Source organism: Giraffa tippelskirchi, chromosome 11 (genome assembly GCF_054371585.1).
Source record: "Giraffa tippelskirchi isolate mGirTip1 chromosome 11, T2T-mGirTip1v1.2.pri, whole genome shotgun sequence".
In the NCBI taxonomy this organism is placed as follows: domain Eukaryota; kingdom Metazoa; phylum Chordata; class Mammalia; order Artiodactyla; family Giraffidae; genus Giraffa; species Giraffa tippelskirchi.
In genome coordinates, this window is record NC_137285.1 from 89,983,138 (window position 1) to 90,005,963 (window position 22,826).

At 40.1% G+C, this 22,826-nt stretch overlaps 1 long non-coding RNA gene across 1 annotated transcript in view; it reads right to left on the reverse strand.

The window, feature by feature from the left end:
* LOC145525331 (uncharacterized) overlaps positions 1-19,419 on the reverse strand; it is a 66,445-nt gene extending 47,026 nt beyond the window's left edge. The window contains exon 1 of the long non-coding RNA XR_014068114.1: positions 19,294-19,419. This is a non-coding gene — a long non-coding RNA (uncharacterized LOC145525331). The remainder of the gene's footprint in view (positions 1-19,293) is intronic.
* Positions 19,420-22,826: the final 3,407 nt, after the last annotated feature.

Below are 22,826 nucleotides of genomic sequence, written 5' to 3' on the forward strand. Positions count from 1 at the left end.
TCAAGACAAATAGACATCAAAAATAAACATTATTGTTTGTTTAAAGGTAATTATGTAATGTGGTTTTAACTCTGAGTTAAAAACTTGCTACTACTCTCCCATGAATTAATCAGAATTGCCCACAGACACCTAGGAAGATCCAGGCAACAGCAGGCTCTTCCTGGCAAGTATAGGACCTGTATTTCTCAGCTTACCACATGTCCAAGAATAAATCAAAACAGATGTTCTCCAAGATCAAGAAGATCCCATATAGAGAAGAAAAGAAGATGAGCCGTCCATGTCCAGTGTGTTCAGCCAATCTCATTTTAATTAGTTGGTTCTACTGCCCATGAAGGAGGAATGATTATGGGGACAAAGAGAATCCAGGAGTGTTTTTGTTCGAATGATAATTTCTCCACATGGGTATATGGAACTGGGAAATAATTCCTCACCCCTAACAGTGAAGAAAAGATATTGCTCCTCCAAGAACATCAACCTATGATTAAATGCTGGAAAGTCATAGTAAAGGGAAATTATAAAAAACGAATGTATCAGTAAAGGTAGAGTAATTTATTCTAGGGAACAAATAACCTGAAAAAATTTCAACAGGTTAAAGCAGTCTTCATTTTATTTCTCGATTCCTCTCCATTTCCATTATTGGTCCACTGGAAGGTTGGCTCTGATTCCTGTCATTGCCATGGCTAGGGGGTCCTAGGAATTAGCTTAGGTGTGGAATATGCATAGGTGTTTGTTTCCTCGATTTAGGATTTCTCCATATAATTACTGCACTAAAAGTATGATAGTCCATCAGTCTTTTCAATTTTTGGCAACAGTAAATAACTAAAGCCACGAAACTTAGAAGATCCTCTCATTAGCAAGAAGACATGAGCCTCTTTACCATAATCCTAGTGGGCATGCTAAGTCCCTTCAGTCGTGTCTGACACCTTGTGACCCTATAACTGTAGCCTGGGCTCCTCTGTCCATGGGATTCTCCAGGCAAGAATACTGGAGTGGGTTGCCATGCCCTCCTGCAGAGTATCTTCCTGACCCAAGGATCAAACCCATGTCTCTTATATCTCCTGCATTGGCAAGACGGGTTCTTTATCACTAGGGCCACCTGGGAAGCCCCACATAATAGACGTCCGGCTAGCTACTTCAATCTTGACCTCCCACAAAAAGTTGCTGTGTTGAGGCATTTTGCACCTTTACTCCAAATTGCATCCTAATGTAAGGTGTTTTACCATGAGAGAAATTATAAACTCTTGTCATACAAAAAATACACATTGAAAGATATCAGCAAAAGCCTAAGCTATCATTTCTTCCACTCCTCTGGCTCTTTTGAGGTCCTGTTCTTATTTCCTACTATGATTTACACCTTCCTTTATTTAATTGCACAAGATTCAGAGTGAGAAGGAGAATTTGAATTTTGCAAATGTTAGGTTTGTGATTACCTGGCCCTCAGTTGTCTGAGGTAGCAGCCACAGGCAGAAAGTATTATTCTTTACAAAGTTAAACGCATCCTCTTTCTGCATTCAGATTTTTCAGTTATACCAAAAGTTGTCTATTTCTTACTTAACTTACTGGAATCAAAACCCTGAAAGATTTGCCCACACATGCTGGCATTCTAAGGTTTTTCTAATATGTACTTGAGAACCCCACTTCTTTAAGTCTAATTTCCAAAGTATGAGAGATGATACATTAAAATACTGCTTACTTTGTTAGTACAAAAGAAGCTTCCAGCCAGGAATTGCATGATCCTCACTGTCCCCAACTTAGCTCAATTCAGTCAGTTCTGTATTTCAGGTTCTTATACTTGTAACACTTCTAGGAAGCAATTTATAATGTATTTACAGGAAATAAATATAAATACAATAAGCTAAATAATGAAGGGTTTTTACTATTTATTTGGTATACTTACAAATCCAAGACATGGTTAGTTTTAGGCAAAACTAGGTCCAGGTACTTAAAAACATTGTCAGAGTCTATTTGTCTCCCTCTCTCATTTGTCACTTTTCTTGGTATTGTTTTCATTCTCTATCCTCCATGAACCTTGAGAAAAGATCGACCAACTGTTCCAAGCTAACAGTAGCCATCTCTGCAAACCCAGAAAGTGGAGCTTCTTAAGGCCAGCAAACACAAATCAACTCCTAGAATGGTGTTTGTTACCCTACTGGGGTAGGCAGAAAAACACCCAAAGATTCCTGATCCCTAGAATTTATAAATATGCTCCTTACATGATGAAAAAAGTTTTGAAGATGTGATTAAGGTTAAGAGAATATCCTGAATTATTTCAGTGGGCCCAATACAAATCACATGAAGTCTTAAAATGGGAGAGGAAGGTGGGTAAGTAGGTCAGAGAGATAGTAAATGTGAGAAAGATCTGATGCCCAATGGCTGGTTCTGAGATGTAGGAATCTACCTACAGGGACTAGCAAGAGGTCTCTGGAGCTAAGGGAAGCCCTACGCTGACCACTAGTAAGGGAAGTGAATTCTGCTAACATCTGAATGAGCATGGATGTGGATTTTTTCTAAGGCTATAGAAGGGAACACCTTAATTTTAGATCAGTGAGATCTGTGCATGCATGCTAACTTGCTTCAGTTGTGTCCAACTCTTCATGACCTTATGGACTGTAGCCCAATGGGCTCTTCTGTCCATGGGGATTCTCCAGGCAAGAATACTGGAGTGGGTTGCCATGCCCTCCTCCACGGGATCTTCCTGACCCAGTGATTGTATCCGTGTGTTTTAGGTCTCCTGCACTGGCAGGTGGGTTTTTTACCACTAGCACCACCTGGGAAGCCCGCAATTTCTAATCTATAAAACCATATCAGAATAATTTCACATTGTTTGAAACTAGCATAATTTGTTATGGCAGCAGTAGATGATGAATATACCTGGTTAGGTCATGAGCCGCCAACTCCTTGGACAATTACTCTTTGCCATAGGGATAGGTCAAGTCAAGACTATCTACATATCCCTGTAGCCCAAGAGGTGTACAATGTTATTACTGAAAACTTGATTCCAAGTACAAGGAAAAGGAGAAGTGGGGAAGAAATGAAGCCCAGACGAAGCAAAGAAATACACTCCCACTTTACTATGCCATGTTGTCATTTAATCTAATTACCATATGTTGTTACTATCTTCACAGTGGTTTTCTGAAATGTGGCTTTTTCCTCCTCATCTCTGCCAATAAATGGTTGATCTGCATTGATTAGCAGTATTTTAATATGAGCATAAAATGATTACTTAAAAAAGAGAATTGTTACACATTCTCCAGTTTTGATCCTTCTTAATATTCAAAATGACCTTCATTATATATATATTTCATCTATTTTCCAGATATTATAGAATTAACAACTGAAGCAAATCTCAAATTTAGAATAATCAATCTGAGAGTCTTAGGTCTCTTATATTTATGTGGAAATCATAGCCTTGTAATACAAAACTCTTGTTAGAAATCCACTATGAATGTGAAAGTCACTCAGTCATGTTCAAGTCTTTGCAACCCCATGGACTATACTGTCCATGGAATTCTCTAGGACAGAATACTGGAGTGGGTAGCCATTCCCTTTTCCAGGGGCTCTTTCCAACCCAGGGATCGAACTCAGGTCTCCCACATTGCAAGAGGATTCTTTACCAGCTGAGCCACAAGGGAAGCCCATAAATCCACTATAGCAGTGGTCAAATAAAATACATCCCCTCATACAACTTATAAACCAGTCATTTGTTGCGCCTCCTCCCTGGTGTACAGTTTCCACAGCAAGGCCTAATACAGTGCTACCAGTATGGCAGGAGCTCAGCATATGCAACAGATAAAGATAATGATGGCAATAATGATAAAAATCAAAAGAGTCTTGTCTGCCATATTGTCCCTTAGCTGTAAAGCCACATTTCAAATTCTAAATAATGTTAAATCTTGCCTCATTGGGAAAATATACAGTCATGGATTTCCAACCAGAGAACTTCAAAAGCATTATCATCACCAGTGCAGAAATTTTTTTATGTAGTCATAAACCTAATATAAGTCAATTAGGTCTAGTACTTTAATAATGGTTCCACAAATCACATTTACAGCCAACTCCACATCCAGTGTGATACAAAGAAATACCATTTAGAAAGACAAGTTTTGACACCTTCATATGATGGCATTGCAGGAACTGTGGGGGTAATTAATTTTTACTTGTCCTGTGATGAAACCAAGCAAAACTCTAAAAGCTGTTTGGCCAATTACTAACTCTTTAGGGTAATGAAGCCTTTGCAGAAAGCTTGAGTTTATGTTGCTGGTATGATCAAAGCTTTAATGAAATTGCTGCATGGCAGAAACTACCGGACTATTAAGAGAAAACTACAAAAATAAATGAGTGCCTAGCTCTGAATTTACAAAAAAAGGGAGCCTTCTGGTTTTCTTTGATTGTCTATTAATTTCTCATGATACAACCCCATGTGGCATTGCTCTGACAAATTTCACTGAAGCATGTTTTCTCTTCTGCAAATTAGTAAAGCAAAGTCCAGCATGTGATATTCCTAATGGGGTTTTGTATCCCACTGTTCTTTATTATTATTTTAAGAGGAGTAGGTGTTTTTCTCATTCTCAAGAGTAATGATTAGACTGGTTGGAGTTCTTTTATTGATATCACAGTATATAACCCAATAGGTGTCAGGAAGAATTCATGCTGTGTTGCAACTCCACAAGTATCCATCCACCACTAATACTTGTGTTGTGGTGTTGTAAAACTCGCAGTGAAATCTAAATGGTACAGTAAACCAAGAATTTAGTGAGAGACTTAACTTCCCATTCTTCCTGAATAAAACCATTACTGCCTTGAGTGTCATATAACTCTTTAAAGCAGACATTCTTAACAGCTCATTCACAGGCCCAGCCCAGTCAGTCATTTTCTTTCCCATACTTTCTTTGAGAAATACAATGGAAGTACTGATTAAAGATGCAAAACACTGTGAAAATAAAATATGAACCTATAAAAAAGTTGATCAGGAAAATTCTAGGTTCTAGTTGATTCTAGTTTCAAAATAGACACAGAATTTTGCCACTTTCCCCTACCTGTCCAAAGAGATCCCAAGTGCAAGCCACCATCATAAATTACTAGGATTATTTTAAGAACCTCATAATTGATCACATGCTTCTGTCCTGCTTCCCTCCTCAAAAAGTCAGTTCTCAATAGAGCAACCAGGGTGATGCTGTACTGTGCTGTGCTTAGAGGCTCTTCCGTGTCCAGCTCTTTGTGACCCCATGAACTGTAGCCCACCAAGCTTCTCTGTCCATGGGATTCTTCTGTCAGTAATACTAGAGTCCGTTGCCATTTCCTCTTCCAAGGGATCTTCTCGACCTAGGAATTGAACTCATGTCTCCTGCATCTCTTGGTTTGTCAAGCATTCTCTACCACTAGTGCAACCTGGGAAGAGTGATGTTATTAAAGGCCAAATCAAATCATGTCTCTCTTTTGCCCAAAACCACATGATGATTCACTATTTCATTGGGATAAAAGCTAGAGTCTTCATGATAGTCTGCAATGTCCTATATAATCTAAATCTCCTTACCCTTCTACTGTGTCTTAACACCCTCCTCTTCAGTCAATCCAAGCCAATCAAACAGGGCTTTTTGCTGTTTCTCCAATAAGCAGCCATGCTTCTGCATTACACAACATTTCTTTTTCTCTGTTTTACACATAGCTAATTCTCTTATTTCTTCTAGGTCTTCTCTCAGATTCATCTTCCAAATAATGAAAGTACGCCTGTGCTCCCCATTATAAATTTCAACTGCTCTTTTTTGCATTTTCTCTCTCTTTTCTGCCTTAGTTTTGTCCATAGCACTTATCATCCTCAGTCATAATATACATTTTTCTTAATCATTTTGTTTATTATCTCTATCTCCTCCACTTCCCCACTAGAATGTAGAGTCTACAAAGAAGAGATTTAATTTATGTTTTATTTACTGAGGTATCCATAGTAAATGAATATAATTAGCAACAGGAAATCTATAGCTATATCTCCTACATTTCTTCACTGTGGATCTCTCTACATACAAGATAAAAGCAGCTCAAATAAAAATTCTACACTCAAACTAGTTATTAATGCCAACAATGCACCCAGCAATCTGGAGATACAGTGATGAGAAGAGTGACCTGTTGGCTGCTTTTGTGGATACATATTCAATGGATTCATACAGCAGTAGAAAAATATATTGAATTATTAATTTTTGCTTCTGGTTATTGAGAAAGATAAGAAGAGTGGAAGATATTTTACCCTTCCTGTGTCCTAAAAAGTCAAGGTTTTCTTCTTTACAGAGTATGACTGACTTGTATTGTGCAGCTAGAAACAGAAGTTGCCAGTAATCCAGGAAAAAAGTCTTTTCCATTGTTCGAGAATTAGAGTCCTATTCAGAGGAAGGAGAAAGACTTGATTCTGAGAGTTAGAAGGAAAAAAGGTGATTTGCAGACATGTGCACATTTCCATGAGTAGTGTAGACTTATGTCCTTCCTGCATTTGGTTACCAATATTCAGTAGCAGATGAAGGACATGGTTGGCAATTAAGCACCAAAGTCCTGAGAATGAATGAAGTTGTACACAGCCCAATTTTCAGACAATAGAGAAGACTAAACTAATGAGTATCTTTAAGCACACTCAAGCTATCAGTGGTGTCCAGGCAATGACAAAGGAAAAGCCCGACAGTGGCATAGAGCAACAGCTGGAGCAAAGTCATAACAAAAACACCAAGGAATAAAAAGAAGTTTCTAATTCACTTTATAAATACTCTGCTAGCTGCTTTCCAATGCCAGATTGTTATGAAACCTGGGCAGGGAGAAAGCATTTCTAAAACTAAAATTGAGACCTAATTTTTCACCATGTTAGAAATTGGAGCCTTGGGGCTTCCCAAGTGGTGCTTGTGATAAAGAACCTATCTGCCAATGCAGAAGACATAAGAGACTTAGGTTTAATTTCCTGGGTGGGGAAGATCCTCTGGAGTAGGAAATGGCAACCCATTCCAGTATTCTTGCCTGGACAATCCCATGGACAGAGAAGCCTGGTGGGCTATGGGTCCATGGGGTTGTAAAGTGTCAGACACAACTGAAGTGACTTAGCACACATGAGGCCAAATTTAAATTAATTTAGAAAAAATAAACTAATATTTCCTTCTGTTTGTCTCAAAGATTACAGATAGTTTTATACTTGCTGCTTATTGTTACCATACTCAACACTACTAAAAATATTCCTACAGATCATGGCTGCACTATGGACTAATTATAATCTGCATAATTTGAGCTTATTGGTTTTGAAACCAGAGCAAAGACCAAATCAAAAAAACAATTCAGACAGGTAAGAAGTGAATATATCACTTTTAACTTTGAACTCAACAATAATAAGAAGAAACAACAAGAGGATCATGCTGAGATTCAATTTAAAGAGAGAAATTTATGAATGCTTACTAACACCCTTTATGAATGAATGAATGCATGCATGCTCAGTCATGTCCAACTCGCTGTGGCCCCATGGACTGTAGCCCATCAGACTCTTCTGTCCCTAGAATTTTCCAAGCAAGAATACTGGAGTGGGTTGCCATTTCCTTCTCCAGTGATTGAACCTGTTTCTCGTACATCTCCTGCATTGGCAGGTAAATTTTTTACCATTGTGCCACTTGGGTTTCCCATCCTTAGATAGATATAAGCTGAGGGCAGACTATTCAAAAGGTCAAGGAAACAAAAATATCAATGAAGATTGTTTTTAAGGTCCTTTTTTTCAAGCTCTGAATTTCTGATTGAACATTTTCCTGAAGAAGGAAGTAGCAAATGCCATGGGTATGGGAACACCGTACTGTCTCAAGCATGAATGTAAACTCAGCTAAAATATAGTTTTAAAACAATGTGTTGCAAAAATACCTTTAGCCTCCAATATAAAAATGAATTCATAGAAATGAAAGTACCTTCTGGGGATGAAAAGCCAGTTCCAAAAGAAGAGATAGTTGAGTCTTGGAGAGGGTCCATTACGCAGGGGCTTTGACAGCAACTCTTTTTTGCTTGTTTGTTTGTTTTTTGGCTGCAGAGTGTGGAATGCAGGATCTTAGTTCCATGACCAGAGCATGAACCCATGTTCCCTGCAGTGGAAGGGCAGAGTCTTTTGTTTTGTTTTGTTTTGTTTTTGAAGGAAGATAATTGTTTTACAATGTTGTGTTGGTTTCTGCCATACACCAGCATGAATCAGCCATGAGTATACATATGTCCTCTCCCTTTTGAACCTCCATCCCACCCCTGTAGGTCATCACAGAGCACCAGGTTGAGCCTCCTGTGCTATACAGCAACTCTTCACCAGCTATCTATTTCACATATGGTAATGTATATGTTTCAATGCTACTCTCAATTCATCCCACCCTCTCCTACCCCCACTGCGTCCGCAAGTCTGTTCTCTACGTCTGTGTCTCTATTCCTGCCTTGCACATAAGTTCATCATTGCTATTTTTCTAAATTCCACATGTATGTGTTAATACACTGTATTTGTTTTTCTCTTTCTGACTTACTTCACACTGTATAACAGGCCCTAGATTCATCCACCTCACTGGAACTGACCAAATTTGTTCCTTTTATGGCTGAGTAATATTCCATTGTATATATGTACCACATCTTGTTCATGGATATCTAGGTTGCTTCTGTGTCCTAGCTATTGTAAATAGTGCTGTAATGAACATTGGGGTACACGTGTCTTTTAGAACTGTGGTTTCCTCAGGGTACGTGCCCAACAGTGGGATTGTTAGGTCATATGGAAGTTTTTTTCCTAGTTTTTTAAGGAATCTCCATACTGCCCTCCAGAGTGGCTGTATCAGTTTACATTTGCACCAACAGGGAAAGAGATTTCTCCACATCCTCCCCAACATTTGTCATTTGTAGATTTTTTGATGATAGCCATTCTGATTGGTGTGAGTGATACCTCATTGTAGTTTTGATTTGCATGTCTCTAATAATGAGCAATGTTGAGCATTTTTTCATGTGTTTATTGGCCATCTGTATGTCTTCTTTGGAGAAATGTCTATTTACGTTTTCCGGAAGGGCAGAGTCTTAACCATTGAACCACCAGACAAGTCCTTAGCAGTAACTCTTAATCAAAGCCAGGGGCCTGCTATCGTTAGAAGCAGATTGCTATATGGACCCGACTTCTAAGGGTTCTTTTACAGCTCTCAGTGTGCCTGGCTGAATTCTGAGTACTTTAGCTCCAGCTTTGACCATATTGAAAACCAGAGAGCAGTACAGATCAGCTTCCTGAATAACCATCCAAATGAAAATGAAAATGTGCATTTAAGTGATGCTTAAAAACTGATTCAGAGATCACTGGCCACAAAACACTCAGAATCACTTAGCCAGAGAAAAAAGGAATGTTCAGGAGCAATGGCCCAGACTTTGCCAGCCACAGCAGATGGCAGCGGAACAGGCAGTAAAAAGCCATGGCTGTTCCAAATGTCATTCTGTAGGTCTTCTAAGAGCTCACTGCAAAAGGAAGGCAAATCTGGTACCCTGACAAGTAAGATCTGCTATCAGCATTGTGCCTGAGAAACCACACATGTGCATGCACGTGCACACACACACACACACACACACACACACACACAAAGCCCTGTGAATCAGAAAAGGACACTTAAACACAAAGTGAAGGTAAAAAGAGCACTGCTTAGGTGCAAAGGTAGAACATTTCAGAGATAATTACTACCACTACATAAAGTACTTCTTTGGCTTTGTGTATTCATAAAGAGAATGCTAAATACGAACTGTAAAGCTAAAATACATTTGGTGGATATTGACAAATCAGAGAGGGATGAAGGGAAAGATCCGAAATACTCATGCAAGAAATTAGACTTTTTGGGATATCTTTTCTTCTACATATGACTCGGGAACTAGAAAAGGAGATGCCAAAAGACCCACCAAACTTAAAAAATGCCAATTTGGGATAAAGACTGGTCATGGCAGAGCTCTGCCTCTCCAACCATGAAAGGATTCACGACAGGACAGCCCATGTCAGATCCCAGGAGGATAAGAAATAAAATCTCCAAATATAAACAGAGGCTGGAGAGCTTGGACAAGGGAAATACAGACGGCATAGCTATAAACTGCATCTAAATTAGTTTCTTAAGAAATTTTAAGTCTAAGACATCTAATTTTAATAATATGAAGATCTCTCCAAATGAAATCAGCTTATCTAACTTTATTCTTGAAGGTAATCATACATACTCAAGTTTTAGAATATTCAGGGAGACTATAAAACATATCTGAACATTGCTTTAGTGATGAGAATAACTACTTAGGGAAAGCAGAGGCAGAGTATCTTATGCATTTATAAAGAGACAACTCAGTGGGGAAACTATTTTTAAAGCACAAAAGTTTACTTGGGGAACATTCAAAGAAGTATTTATTTAGACAAAAATTGTGTTTTGTTCTCCCTGCTGTTAAGAGACAAAAATGAGAGGTAAGAGACCTTCCTTGTTCTAAATCAATGACTGGACCATGTATCCAGAATCTAGGCTCCCTAACCAAAGTGTTAGTCACTCAGTAGTGTCTGACTCTTCATGAACCCATGGAATGTATTCTGCCAGGCTCCTCTGTCCATGGAATTCTCCAGGCAAGAATACTCAAGTATATAGCCATTCCCTTCTCCAGGGAATCTTCGCAACCTAAGGATCGAACCTGGATCACACTGCAGGTAGAATTTTTACCATATAAGCCACCAGGGGAGCCCCCCTAACCCAAGGACCTTGAAAAACATCACGTGAAAGAACCAAGCACATGCAGGAAAGTATCCTCCAGTTCCTTCCATCAGATCTTGTTTGAGTCGGTGGTTCATCAGAAGGTATTGATATAAAAAGTAGTTCAAAAATATGGTGGGGAAAAGGGATTAAATTTGTAGGAAAAGATTGAGATTTTCCAGGACAATAAGGAAAGAAAAGATACCAAACTTCCAGGGAATAATGATGAACCATACCTGATCCGGAGAGATGAGAGGCCAAGGTGGGTTACTGGTGAGAGCTTCCCCTAAACACAAGGCCTGGAGAGTATCTATGGTGTTCTCTGACAAGAATTTATAATCACTGGAGAAGACCCTAAGGAAGGAAATTTTAAGTCCACTCTGAGGAAAGTGGGGGGCTAGACTGGACAGTAGTATTGTGTAAGGTATATTTAGAGGTACAAACTATTATGTAAAGAATAAATAAGATACAAGAATGTTATGTACAACACAGGGATATAGTCAATATACTATAATACCTTTAAACAGAGTATTATCTATAAAAATATTAAATCACAACATTGTACACCTGAAACCAGTATACTACTGTAAATCAACTATTAAAAAGTTATGATACCTATGTGACCATTGAAGACTAAGGACCAGAGATTTACTCCACTTTCAAGATAGCCACAGGCAAGCACAGCATCAGAAAAGAGGAAGGAGATCCTTAAAATGAGTGAGATGGAATTTCCCACTACCCTGGAGTGAGGACTCAAAAACAGATTTCATTTGTTTAAGAACAAAGAAAGTAAACTGCCATAGAGTGGGCAGAACTTACACAGGCCTGGGGAAACAGACTCTTGGAGGGCACAAACAAAACCTTGTGCACACAAGTTCAGTTCAGTCGTTCAACGTGTCCGACTCTTTGCGACCCCATGAATCACAGTACGCCAGGCCTCCCTGTCCATCAACAACTCCCAGAGTCCACCCAAACCCACGTCCATCGAGTCGGTGATGCCATCTAAACGTCTCATCCTCTGTCATCACCTTCTCATCCTGCCCCCAATCCTTCCGAGCATCAGGGTCTTTTCCAATGAGTCAGCTCTTCGCTTCAGGTGGCCAAAGTATTGGAGTTTCAGCTTCAACATCAGTGCTTCCAGTGAACACCAAGGACTGATCTTTATGATGGACTGGCTGGATCTCCTTGCAGTCCAAGGGACTCTCAAGAGTCTTCTTCAACACCACAGTTTAAAAGCATCAGTTCTTTGGTGCTCAGCTTTATAGTCCAACTCTCACATCCATACATGACCACTGGAAAAACCATACCCTTAATGAGATGGACCTTTGTTGACCAAGTAATGTCGCTGCTTTTTAATATGCTGTCTAGGTTGGTCATAACTTTCCTTCTAAGGAGTAAGCGTCTTTTAATTTCATGGTTGAAATCACCATCTGCAGTGATTTTGGAGCCCCCAAAAATAAAATCTGACACTGTTTCCACTGTTTCCCCATCTATTTCACATGAAGTGATGGGACTGGATGCCATGATCTGAGTCTTCTGAATGTTGAGCTTTAAGCCAACTTTTTCACTCTCCTCTTTCACTTTCATCAAGAGGCCTTTTAGTTCCTCTTCACTTTCTGCCATAAGAGTGGTGTCATCTGCATATCTGAGGTTATTGATATTTCCCCCAGCAATCTTGATTCCAGCTTGTGCTTCTTTCAGCCCAGCGTTTCTCATGATGTACTCTGTATATAAGTTAAATAAGCAGGGTGACAATATACAGCCTTGATGTACTCCTTTTCCTATTTTGAACCAGCCTAACTAACTGAACAGTTAGTCCAGTTCTAGCTGGAGATGGCAAGAGTGATCGTCGACATTCTAGGTATCAGTGAACTAAGATGGACTGGAATGGATGAATTTAACTAAGATGACCATTATATCTACTACTGTGGGCAGGAATCCCTTAGAAGAAATGGAGTAGCCATCATGGTCAACAAAAGAGTCCGAAATGCAGTACTTGGATGCAATCTCAAAAACGACAGAATGATCTCTGTTCGTTTCCAAGGCAAACGATTCAATATCATAGTAATAGAAGTCTATGTCCCAACCAGTAATGCTGAAGAAGGTGAAACTGAACAGTTCTATGAAGACCTCCAAGACCTTCCAGAACTAACATCCAAAAAAAGATGTCCTTTTCATTATAGGAGACTGGAATGCAAAAGTAGGAAGTCAAGAGATACCTGGAGTTATAGGCAAATTTGGCCTTAGAGATCAAAATGAGGCAGGGCAAAGGTTAATAGAGTTTTGCCAAGAGAATGCACTGGTCATAGCAAACACCCCCTTCCAACAACACAAGAGAAGACTCTACACATTGACATCACCAGATGGTCAATACCGAAATCAGATTGATTATGTGCTTTGCAGCCAAAGATGAAGAAGCTCCATACAGTCAGCAAAAACAAGACCTGGAGCTGACTGTGGCTCAGATCATGAACTCCTTATTGCCAAATTCAGACTTAAATTGAAGAAAGTAGGGAAAACCACTAGACTATTCATGCACGACCTAAATCAAATCCCTTACAATTATACAGTGGAAGTAACAAATAGATTCAAGGGATTAGATCTGATAGACATAGCGCCTGAAGAACCATGGACAGAGGTTCATGATATTGTATAGAAGGCAGTGATCAAGACCATCCCCAAGAAAAAGAAAGGCAAAAGTGCAAAATGGCTGTCTGAGGAGGTCTTACAAATAGCTGAGAAAGGAAGAGAAGCAAAAGGCAAAGGAGAAAAGATAAGATGTACCCATCTGAATGCAGAGTTCTAAAGAATAGCAAGGAGAGATAAGAAAGCCTTCCTCCATGATCAATGCAAAGAAATAGAGGAAAATAATAGGATAGGAAAGACTAGTTATCTCTTCAAGGAAATTAGAGACCAAAGGAACATTTCATGCAGAGATGGTCACAATAAAGGACAGACATTTTATGGACCTAACAGAAGCAAAAGACATTAAGAAGAGGTGACAAGAATATACAGAAGAATGATACAAAAAAGATTTTAATGATCCAGACAATACAGTGGTGTGATCACTCACCTAGAGCCAGACATCCTGGAGTCCAAAGTCAAGTGGGGCTTAGAAAGCATCACTACAAACAAAGCTAGTGGAGGTGAAGGAATTCCAGCTGAGCTATTTCAAATCCTAAAAGATGATGCTGTGAACGTGCTGCACTCAATATGCCAGCAAATTTGGAAAACTCACCAATGACCACAGGACTAGAAAAGTTGGTTTTCATTCCAATACCAAAGAAAGGCAGTGCCAAAGAATTTTCAAGCTACCACACAATTGCACTCACACAACACGCTAGCAAATAATGCTCAAAATTCTCCAAGTGAGGCTTCAACAGTAAATGAACTGAGAATTCCAGATGTTCAAGCTGGGTTTAGAAAAGGCAGAGGAACCAGAGACCAAATTGCCAGCATCTGTTGGATCATCAAAGAAGCAGGAGAGCTCCAAAAAAATCTACTTCTGATTTATTGACTATGCCAAAGCCTTTGACTCTGTGGATCACAACAAAATGTGGAAAATTGTTAAAGAGATGGAAATACCAGATCACATTACGTGTCTCCTGAGAAATCTGTATGTAGGTAAAGAATCAAGTTAGAACTGGACATGGAACAATGGACTTCTTCCAAATTGGGAACGGAGTACATCAAGGCTGTATATTGTCATCCTGCTTATTATACTTGTATGCAAAGTACATCATTTAAATACTGGGCTGGGTGAAGTTCAAGCTGGAATCCAGATTGCCAGGAGTAATATCAACAACCTCAGATATGTAGATGGCAGCTCCATTATGGCAGAAAGTGAAGAGGAACTAAAGAGCTTCTTGATGCAAGTGAAAGAGGAGAGTGGAAAAGCTGCTTAAAACTCAACATTCAGAAAACTAAGATCATGGCATCCAGTCCCATCACTTCATGGCAAATGGATAGGGAAAGAATGGATACAGTGACAGATTTTATTTTCTTGGGCTCAAAAATCACTCCAAATGGTGATTGCAACCATGAGATTAGAGACACTTGCTCCTTGGAAGAAAAGGTATGACCAGCCTAGACAGCATATTGAAAAGCAGAGACATTACTTTGCTGACAATGGTCCATATAGTCAAAGCTATGGTTTTTCCAGTAATCATGTATGGATGTGAGAGTTAGACCATCAAGAAAGCTGAATGCTGAAGAATTGATGCTCTTGAACTTTGGTGTTGGTGAAGACTCTTGAGAGTCCGTTGGACTGCTAGGAGATCAAATCAGTCAATCCTAAAGGAAATTAGTCCTGAATATTCACAACAGAGAATTCAATGGTTGGATGGCATCACCGACTCGATGGACATGAGTTTGAGCAAGGTCTGGGAGTTGGTGATGGACAGAGAAGCCTAGTTTGGTGCAATCCATGGGGTCGCAAAGAGTCAGACATGACTGAGCTAGTGAATTGAACCAAAGTTGCTCAATAAAGAGCAGAACCATGTTCGAACATTTCTCACACTATGACTACCCTTTCCTCTATAGCGTTATGCTTTTCTTATTTTTGATGATGTGGACAGATAAAATACGTTGAGATATGGCAAACTCTTGCAAACATCATAACAAACTTTCTCATTTCCTAAAAATGAATTTAGCAGTTGAGCATTTAAATGCTTGTTAAATAGTATATTGATTTGGTGTTATGGAAAAGACAAAGCATGAAGAGAGTGATGTCATGATTAAGTATTAGCAGATTTTCCATTTAAGCAAAAATGGCATTGATTATGTCTCTAAATCCTGTAAGTCACTATGATGAAAACTACAGCATCAGAAATGGAGATGTAAAGAATGATGTACCATAAAGGAATTTGTAGGGACAGGTGAGTTTTACTCAGGAGTTCACAGATATTTTTGCTTCCTTACTTCACTTCATATGTGATTGTTTTTTCTCTCTATTCAAGGTTCAATTTTAGTCGTAGCCTGGACAGATCATATATAATCACCTAGATAAATATTATTGTATTTGATATGATACTATATATAACAATATACATAATATTATATAAATTATTCCGCTAGCTAAGTCAAGGAAGAGACAGCAGTGGTAGACTGTAGTTTTCAAATAAGGTGAGAAAACCAAAAATGGAAATTGAACCAAATCTTTTGGTTCTAACAATAAATTTAAATTTTGTCCAAATCAACCAATCATTCATTCGTTCATTTACCAAATACTAACTGAGTATCTACATGTGGAAATAAATTTACTAAATGCTGGAGATTTCATCACTAACCAAACAGACAAAAGTTTCTGTCCTATTAAAGTTTTTGTTCCAAAGGGAAAAAACAGTGAGTAAAATAAACTCTTTCATATGTTTGAAGTTGGTAATAGCTATGGATTAAAATAAAGCAAAGAAGAGAGATAGGTAGTTCAAGAGGAGAAGCTGCAATTTTAAATAATCAGGTAAGGCTTTTATGAGAAAATGATGTTTCAGCGAAGACTAGAAGGAGAAGTACTTCTGATATGCCAGATATTCATGCCAGATGTAGTGAGGAAGGTGAACGCAAAGGCCCACAGGTGAGACCATGCCTGACAGGTTCAAAGGAAATCCAGGAAGCAGGCAGGAGCAGAAAGAACAGAAGGAGATCAGACAGCAATGTGGGCAAAAATAGAGAGCGAGATCATATAGTCTGTGGTAAGAACATTGGCAAGAGAGCTGAGAATTACTGGAGGGTTGCAGGCAACCTCTCAGCAGAGGAGCATCTTAATATACACTGGATTTGAATAGGACTGAAATAGAGCTGAAAATAGAATATTTGGAATCAAAGGTAGAAACAGAAAGTCAGAGCCAATGATGGAATAGTCCAAGTGAGAGATGATGGAAGCTTGGACTAGAGGTGTAGCACGTAAGGTATGAGAAATGATCAGGGTCTAGATATATTTTCACAGAAGAACTAAGATGTTTTGTTGGCAAATCATGTGAGAAGTTTAAGAGAAAAAGAATCCCTCGAGATATCTTCTGTGCATATAAAGGTGATGTAACTGTGATCTATTCTTCCTAATATATATTAAGATGTGTAACTTTGTATAGCTCTTCTGCAAGATAGTTGAATAAACTTCTATCAAAGCAGACTTATAATAAGGCCTTAGTTACCACAAGGAAAAGCATGAACTTTTCTCCTTTTGCCTGAAATCTGCTGATAAGGTCAGACACAGACCCTCCAGCTTCCTTTTCTTTGTCTATAACTGATTAGTTAAGATTATAACTGTTTATCCCACAGAAACTAACCCCATAGAAAAACATTTCTTGTTCAGATAACAGAATGAGACTTCTCTTCCTGCAAAAATAACCCCAATTGTAAATGATCTCACTTGTAAATGATTTATCTCTCCCTAGAAAAGTTTGAAACTCTGCTTATGCTGGGACCTCGGATATTTTCTTTATTATAACACTCTGAATAAAGGCAGTCTCCTTCTTTGTCCAGTTTTTGTCTTCCACAGCTCAGTAACATAACTGGAATTGGACTGGAAGCCCACCCCTGGACCCTGTTTTCTCATCCAAGTACTGAGATATCTTAAGCCTGTTGTGTTCCTTCCCTAACTGGCAATTCTGGAGTCCCCACTGAGGACAGATCCTGACCCCTGAGCTTCAGATATTTATCCATGATAGTAAAGTTTCAATTTTTACTTTTTGCTTGAGCACTCTGGGTTTGTTTTCTTGCCAGTTTTTGCTAAACCATGGTTCTATGAGAATTTCTCAACTCTCTTCTCATCCCTTTTGAAAACCTCTGCTAATTACATGCTCACCACTACAAGAACAATTCAGTTCTTTGCTTCCAAAAATCTCTGAATTTCACTAAGGACAATGTAGTACTCCAGTGGTCTCTTTAGGACACCTGGGAACTCTCTAAATGTGTCCGTCTACGAGGTGCCTTTGAATCGAAGGGCTCTAACATCTCTTCTTACCAATGATCAGGTTTTTTTTTTTTTTCTTTTGATTGAAACACAGCGATTAAACACTGAGAAAATGTCTCTAAAATATCTCAAACTATGTGATCCCTCAAGAATTGTTTATCTCACCACCAGTTCATTTCTCCTGCTCCTCTTTTACCCCCATCAAAACCTCACAACTCCTCTCCTCACCCAGAACCTTCCACATGCACCACCTCATCTCTGTCCCACACCCAATACTCTGCCTATGCCAAGAATTCCCTTTTCTGCTCTCCTCTCTGCATCAATTTAACTACCTCACTCCCTATTTCCCCACCTTAACATGCAGCCCTTCTTCCCTTCCTGAAAGTCAATGACCAGCATGCCCACCTGAAAAGTACCCTTTAAGCTTTGGTCACACATAGATTTACATGCTATTGTTCAAAACTTTCTGAATTCCCATAAGAACAGAAAAGAAATCATTCATCAATTGTTCTCCATTAAAAGGACCTCTTAGTCCCCTCATCCAGTATCCTGATCTTCCAAGTAAATAAGCCTTTTGGCAAAGGATGCCAGCTAGTCCAAGACTTGAAAGCAATGGACAAAAGAGTCTCCCATTCCTCTGTTGATGGACATTTAGGTTGTTTCCATGTCCTGGCTATTATAAATAGTGCTGTTATGAACATTGGCGTACAAGTGTCTTTTTGAATTGTGGTTTTGTTTTCTCAGGGTATGTGCCCAGTAGTGGGATTGCTGGGTCATATGGTGGTTCTATTCCTAGTTTTTTAAGGAAACATAGAAAGACAGATATCATATGATATTGTGTATATGTGGAATCTAAAAAGAAAAGATACAAATGAACTTGTTTAGACTTATGGACATGGGGAGAGGGGAGGAGAGGGTGAGATGTATGGAAAGAGTCACATGAAACTTACATTAGCATATGTAAAATAGATAGCCAAGTGGGAATTTGCTGTATAGCTCAGAAAACTCAAACAGGGGCTCTGTATCAACCTAGAGGGGTGGGATGGGGAGGGAGATGGGAGGGAGTTTCAAAAGGGAAGGTATATATATATATATATAACTATGGCTGATTCATGTTGAGGTTTCACAGAAAACAACAAAATTATGTAAAGCAATTATCCTTCAATAAAAAATAAAGTAAAAATAAAACAGAAATAGACCCAAAGACATAGGAAAAAAACTTACAGTTACCAAAGGTGAAAGGGATGGTGGAGGAATAAATTAGGAAGATGGGATTAACAAATACACACTACTATACATAAATTAGATAACCAACAAGGGCTACTGTATAGCACAGCAAGCTATACTCAATATTTTGTAATAACCTGTAAGGGAAAAGAATCTGAAAAAGAATATATATATACGTTAGGTAGTTAGAATAGGAAACAGGAGTCCAAAATGGCGGTGGCTAAAAGACAAGGAAGGGAAAAGCCCGTGAAAATGGAACAAAGGAAGGTCAAAGGAAGGTCCGAGGACCGGAGTGAGAACTTCAGGTAGAACAGCACTCCTGGCTAAGCCCAATTTACATAAGGCAGGCTCAGGGGGAGGAAAAAACATATAAAAATGTGGAGCCAAAGCGCTCTCGATCCCTTTTTTCTCTCTCCCGCGCGATGGGGCGTTCTTCCCTACCTGTCTTTGGGTCGACGGTCAGCAGGCCCTCATGCTTCAAGGATGGATTTTCCTGCTATTATCTAAATAAAATAGAGCTGTAACACTGATTTGTCTAAGAGCTATAACATGGTCTCTCTAAGACCTGAGAGCCGTGACCCGCTGAGGGCTCTAATGTCCGTCACTCCAAATCTTATGTTGTGACGTGACAAGAACCGAGGAGCATACACTCGCGTGACATCTATGGTGCCATGACTTGGATAAAACCTGACTGAAACAGCCTCAGCGGCGCGGCCCCCGCAAGGAAGAGGCCAAGCACAGCAGATGCCCAACTCAGCGAAAGCTCCGGCGGTAGAAGCAGAATCCGAAGAAAACCCAGCGCAAGAGGCCCCATCGTGCTGGAAAACGGGACAGCAGAAAGCTCACGCGGCTCAGTCTCCAATTCCAGAAGACCTCCGGTTAAGGTAGGAGGTCCTCGCTCCTATGGCTGGAGGGACATGCCTAACAAAATCTTAATTCCTTCACAACCTCTCATTTCTTGTTTCCTCGAACCCCCCGTGAACAGACGGGCGGCAGTGGGCGCAAAAGAGGGACTCTGGAGAGGCTACTCTTTGGTAAGTCCCAAAGGCACTATGTGCTGAGCCCCAGTAGCTGTTACCCAAGCTGGCGGGGGTTCTCCTGTCCTTATTCTTCCCTGTGCCAAGGATCAGGCCAATGAAAACTGAGCACAGGTCAGGTACTTAGCAGATTTTCGGCAGGCTACGAAGGGGATCCCTTGGCACGTTTTTCCCACTGTTTTTTCCTCCTGTCCTTAAGCTCTCTCCTGGGACTCAAGCCCGGTCAAAACCCATGAGGCTCAGGCTCTGATGTCTCATTGCAAAAATTCAGTGAGAGACAAAGCAATAAGTAAGAGGTGGGATTTGTTAGGATTCAGAGAGAAGCCCACACTTGAGGGTGTAGGCCATTGTCGAGGGCAAGGGCTCAAGCTATGGAATGCGGCCTGGCTAGGCTTTGCAAGCGGGGTGAATTCATATGCTAATGAGGGGGCGAATCATCCCAACCATTGGGAAACCACCCACTCCTCCCTCTTTTGACAGTGCTTTAGAGATGTCCTGCCACCTCTGGGTGTGTCTTTAGATTTACAGTTTGGGGATTAAGGTTTACTTGAATTTGTCTTGTCATCTTGGACCCAATTGATTTTAATTGGTTTATGTTAGCCCTTGTGCTATGTCATTCTTTCAAAAGTTGTGCCCTGCCCTCCTGCTTCATGCTCCTTTCCTCAGCCCCATCCCGGCGCCTCTACAGTCTTCTGGAGAGACAAGCAAAACAGCTGGCCCTTGGGAGGGAAATACTGTACGATATCCAATCCCTCTAGATATTCAGGCTTTCATCTTCCATGTTTCCTACAACATGTGCAACATCAGCATCTCTCATTGAACCCACCAGGGCGGGCAACAGGCACACAATGCCTGCTAGAAGTCCATCAGTTGGCATCCCTTCAAAGGCAATTGGGCTTCCAGGGATAATGTTTGCCACTTTGGGAGTTAGCTCTGTAGGCCGTTTGGACCCAAACCCCTTAATCCTACCTAGTACTAGTCACTCTGGAGATCTTGGGGACCCCCAACTCTAGCCCGGGGGTCCCAGGAGATCATCACGCCTTGACCTGCCTAGGGATCTGGTCCTCGAAATGTTGTCGCGCCTCAACCTGCTCGGGGATCTGCTAGTCCCAGGGGTCCCAGGAGGTCGTCACACCTCGACCTGCCTGGGGATTCAATCTCTAGGAGGCTGCCACGCCTCAGCCTGCATCTGCACCCTGACCCGGGGACGCCTGGCTCTCAGGTTGCAACAGTACTAGGTAGGATGAGCTTACATCATGATATCTATTTGAATTATTACTATACACTTTTGAATCATTTCCTGTACACCTGAAACTAACACATTGCAAATCAGTTATACTTCAATAAATATATATATACACATGCATGTGTGCTAACTCGCTTCAGTCATGTCCAACTCCTTGCAATCCTATGGACCATAGCCTGCCAGGCTCCTCTGTCCATGGGGATTCTCCAGGCAAAAATATTGGAGTGGGTTCTCATGTCTTCCTCCAGGGGATCTTCTCAACCCAGGGATCAAACCCACAGTCTCTTACATCTCCTGTATTTGCAGTTGGGTTCTTTACCATTAGTGTCACCTAGGAAGCACTATATATATAATTGAGTCACCTCATGGTTTTCTAGTAATAGTTTCTAATCCTAACATTGTTCTAGTTTCTATCCAGCCCAATACTATTCATTTATAGTCATTGCCCTATGTTCTATTTTTTTGTCTGTTTTGTTTTATGGCCGGGTCACATGGCTTGTGGGATCTTAGTTCCACAACCAGAGCATGAACCTGGGCCACAGGTAGTGAAGGCACCAAGTCCTAACCACTTCTCCGTCAGGGAAGTCTCTGATTTTTTTTCAATATACTTCTTCACAATATATTTTTTGGTTTCTATGGAAAAATCAACAGTATGTGTTATACCTCAGGAATTTATTAAAGCTGATACTTATTTGTTTTAGACCCTTAATGCCAACCTGAGAAATTTAACCTTATCTTGAAACTCTTATCCAGTATGTAGACGACCTTCTCTGCTCATGTGATTTTGACAGCTTGCTTGTCACATTCAATAACTACTCCAAGTCTCTGCCCAAAAGGTCACTAAAGACAAAGCAATTATACAATCTTCCAGCGCATTACCTAGGACTTGATATCTCCCCTGAAGAGAATAGTTATCCCCTAAACAATACCATCATCAAGTTCCCTATCTCTGAGACCAAAAGACAACTCCAAGGGTTAAAAGGATTAGTCAGCCACTGAAAGGTTGTCGCTGTGAGCTGTGAACGATGCCAGAATTCTTGGCCCCTGGAGGAGAGGAATTCTATCTGGGGCCAGTGACAAGGCTTGATCACTCAGAGTTTTTGCTTAATAAAGTTTTATTAAAGTATAAAAGAGATAGAGAAAGCTTCTGACACAGACATCAGAAGGGGGCAGAAAGAGTGTCCCCTTGCGAGTTTATAGCGAGAAGTTATATACCTATTAGCAAGCTGCTGATTAGTGAAAGGAAATGTCTCAAAACTGAGAGAGCGGCACCAGGTCCCTCACTGACAACATGCATTTTGAGACAGTATTGTCACAAGATGAGTCACCCTGGGCCGTAAAACAACGGACATGAATCTTGAAGAAAGGCAGATTTCCAAGCAAATACATAGTTCATTAACATAGCTTAAGAGAAACATTTCCATAAGAAACATGCATTGGTTAGCTCAAGGTTTGAGAAAAGTTAAGTTCTGGAGGAACCAGGTGTCGTCATAGCAACACAGAATTTTAAAAGAAACCTCCTTTTAATTTTGTATAGAGAAGAGGGGAAAAAATGTCTGACACTTGCAGTTTGTTTCCTTCTGCTGATTAAAAGAGAGGAAAAGGCTTCTGACACTTGCAGCCTATTTCCCCACTTGGGGACCCCTAGCCTTCCTGCCTGTTACCCTCTCACTACTATCAGAATTAGATCC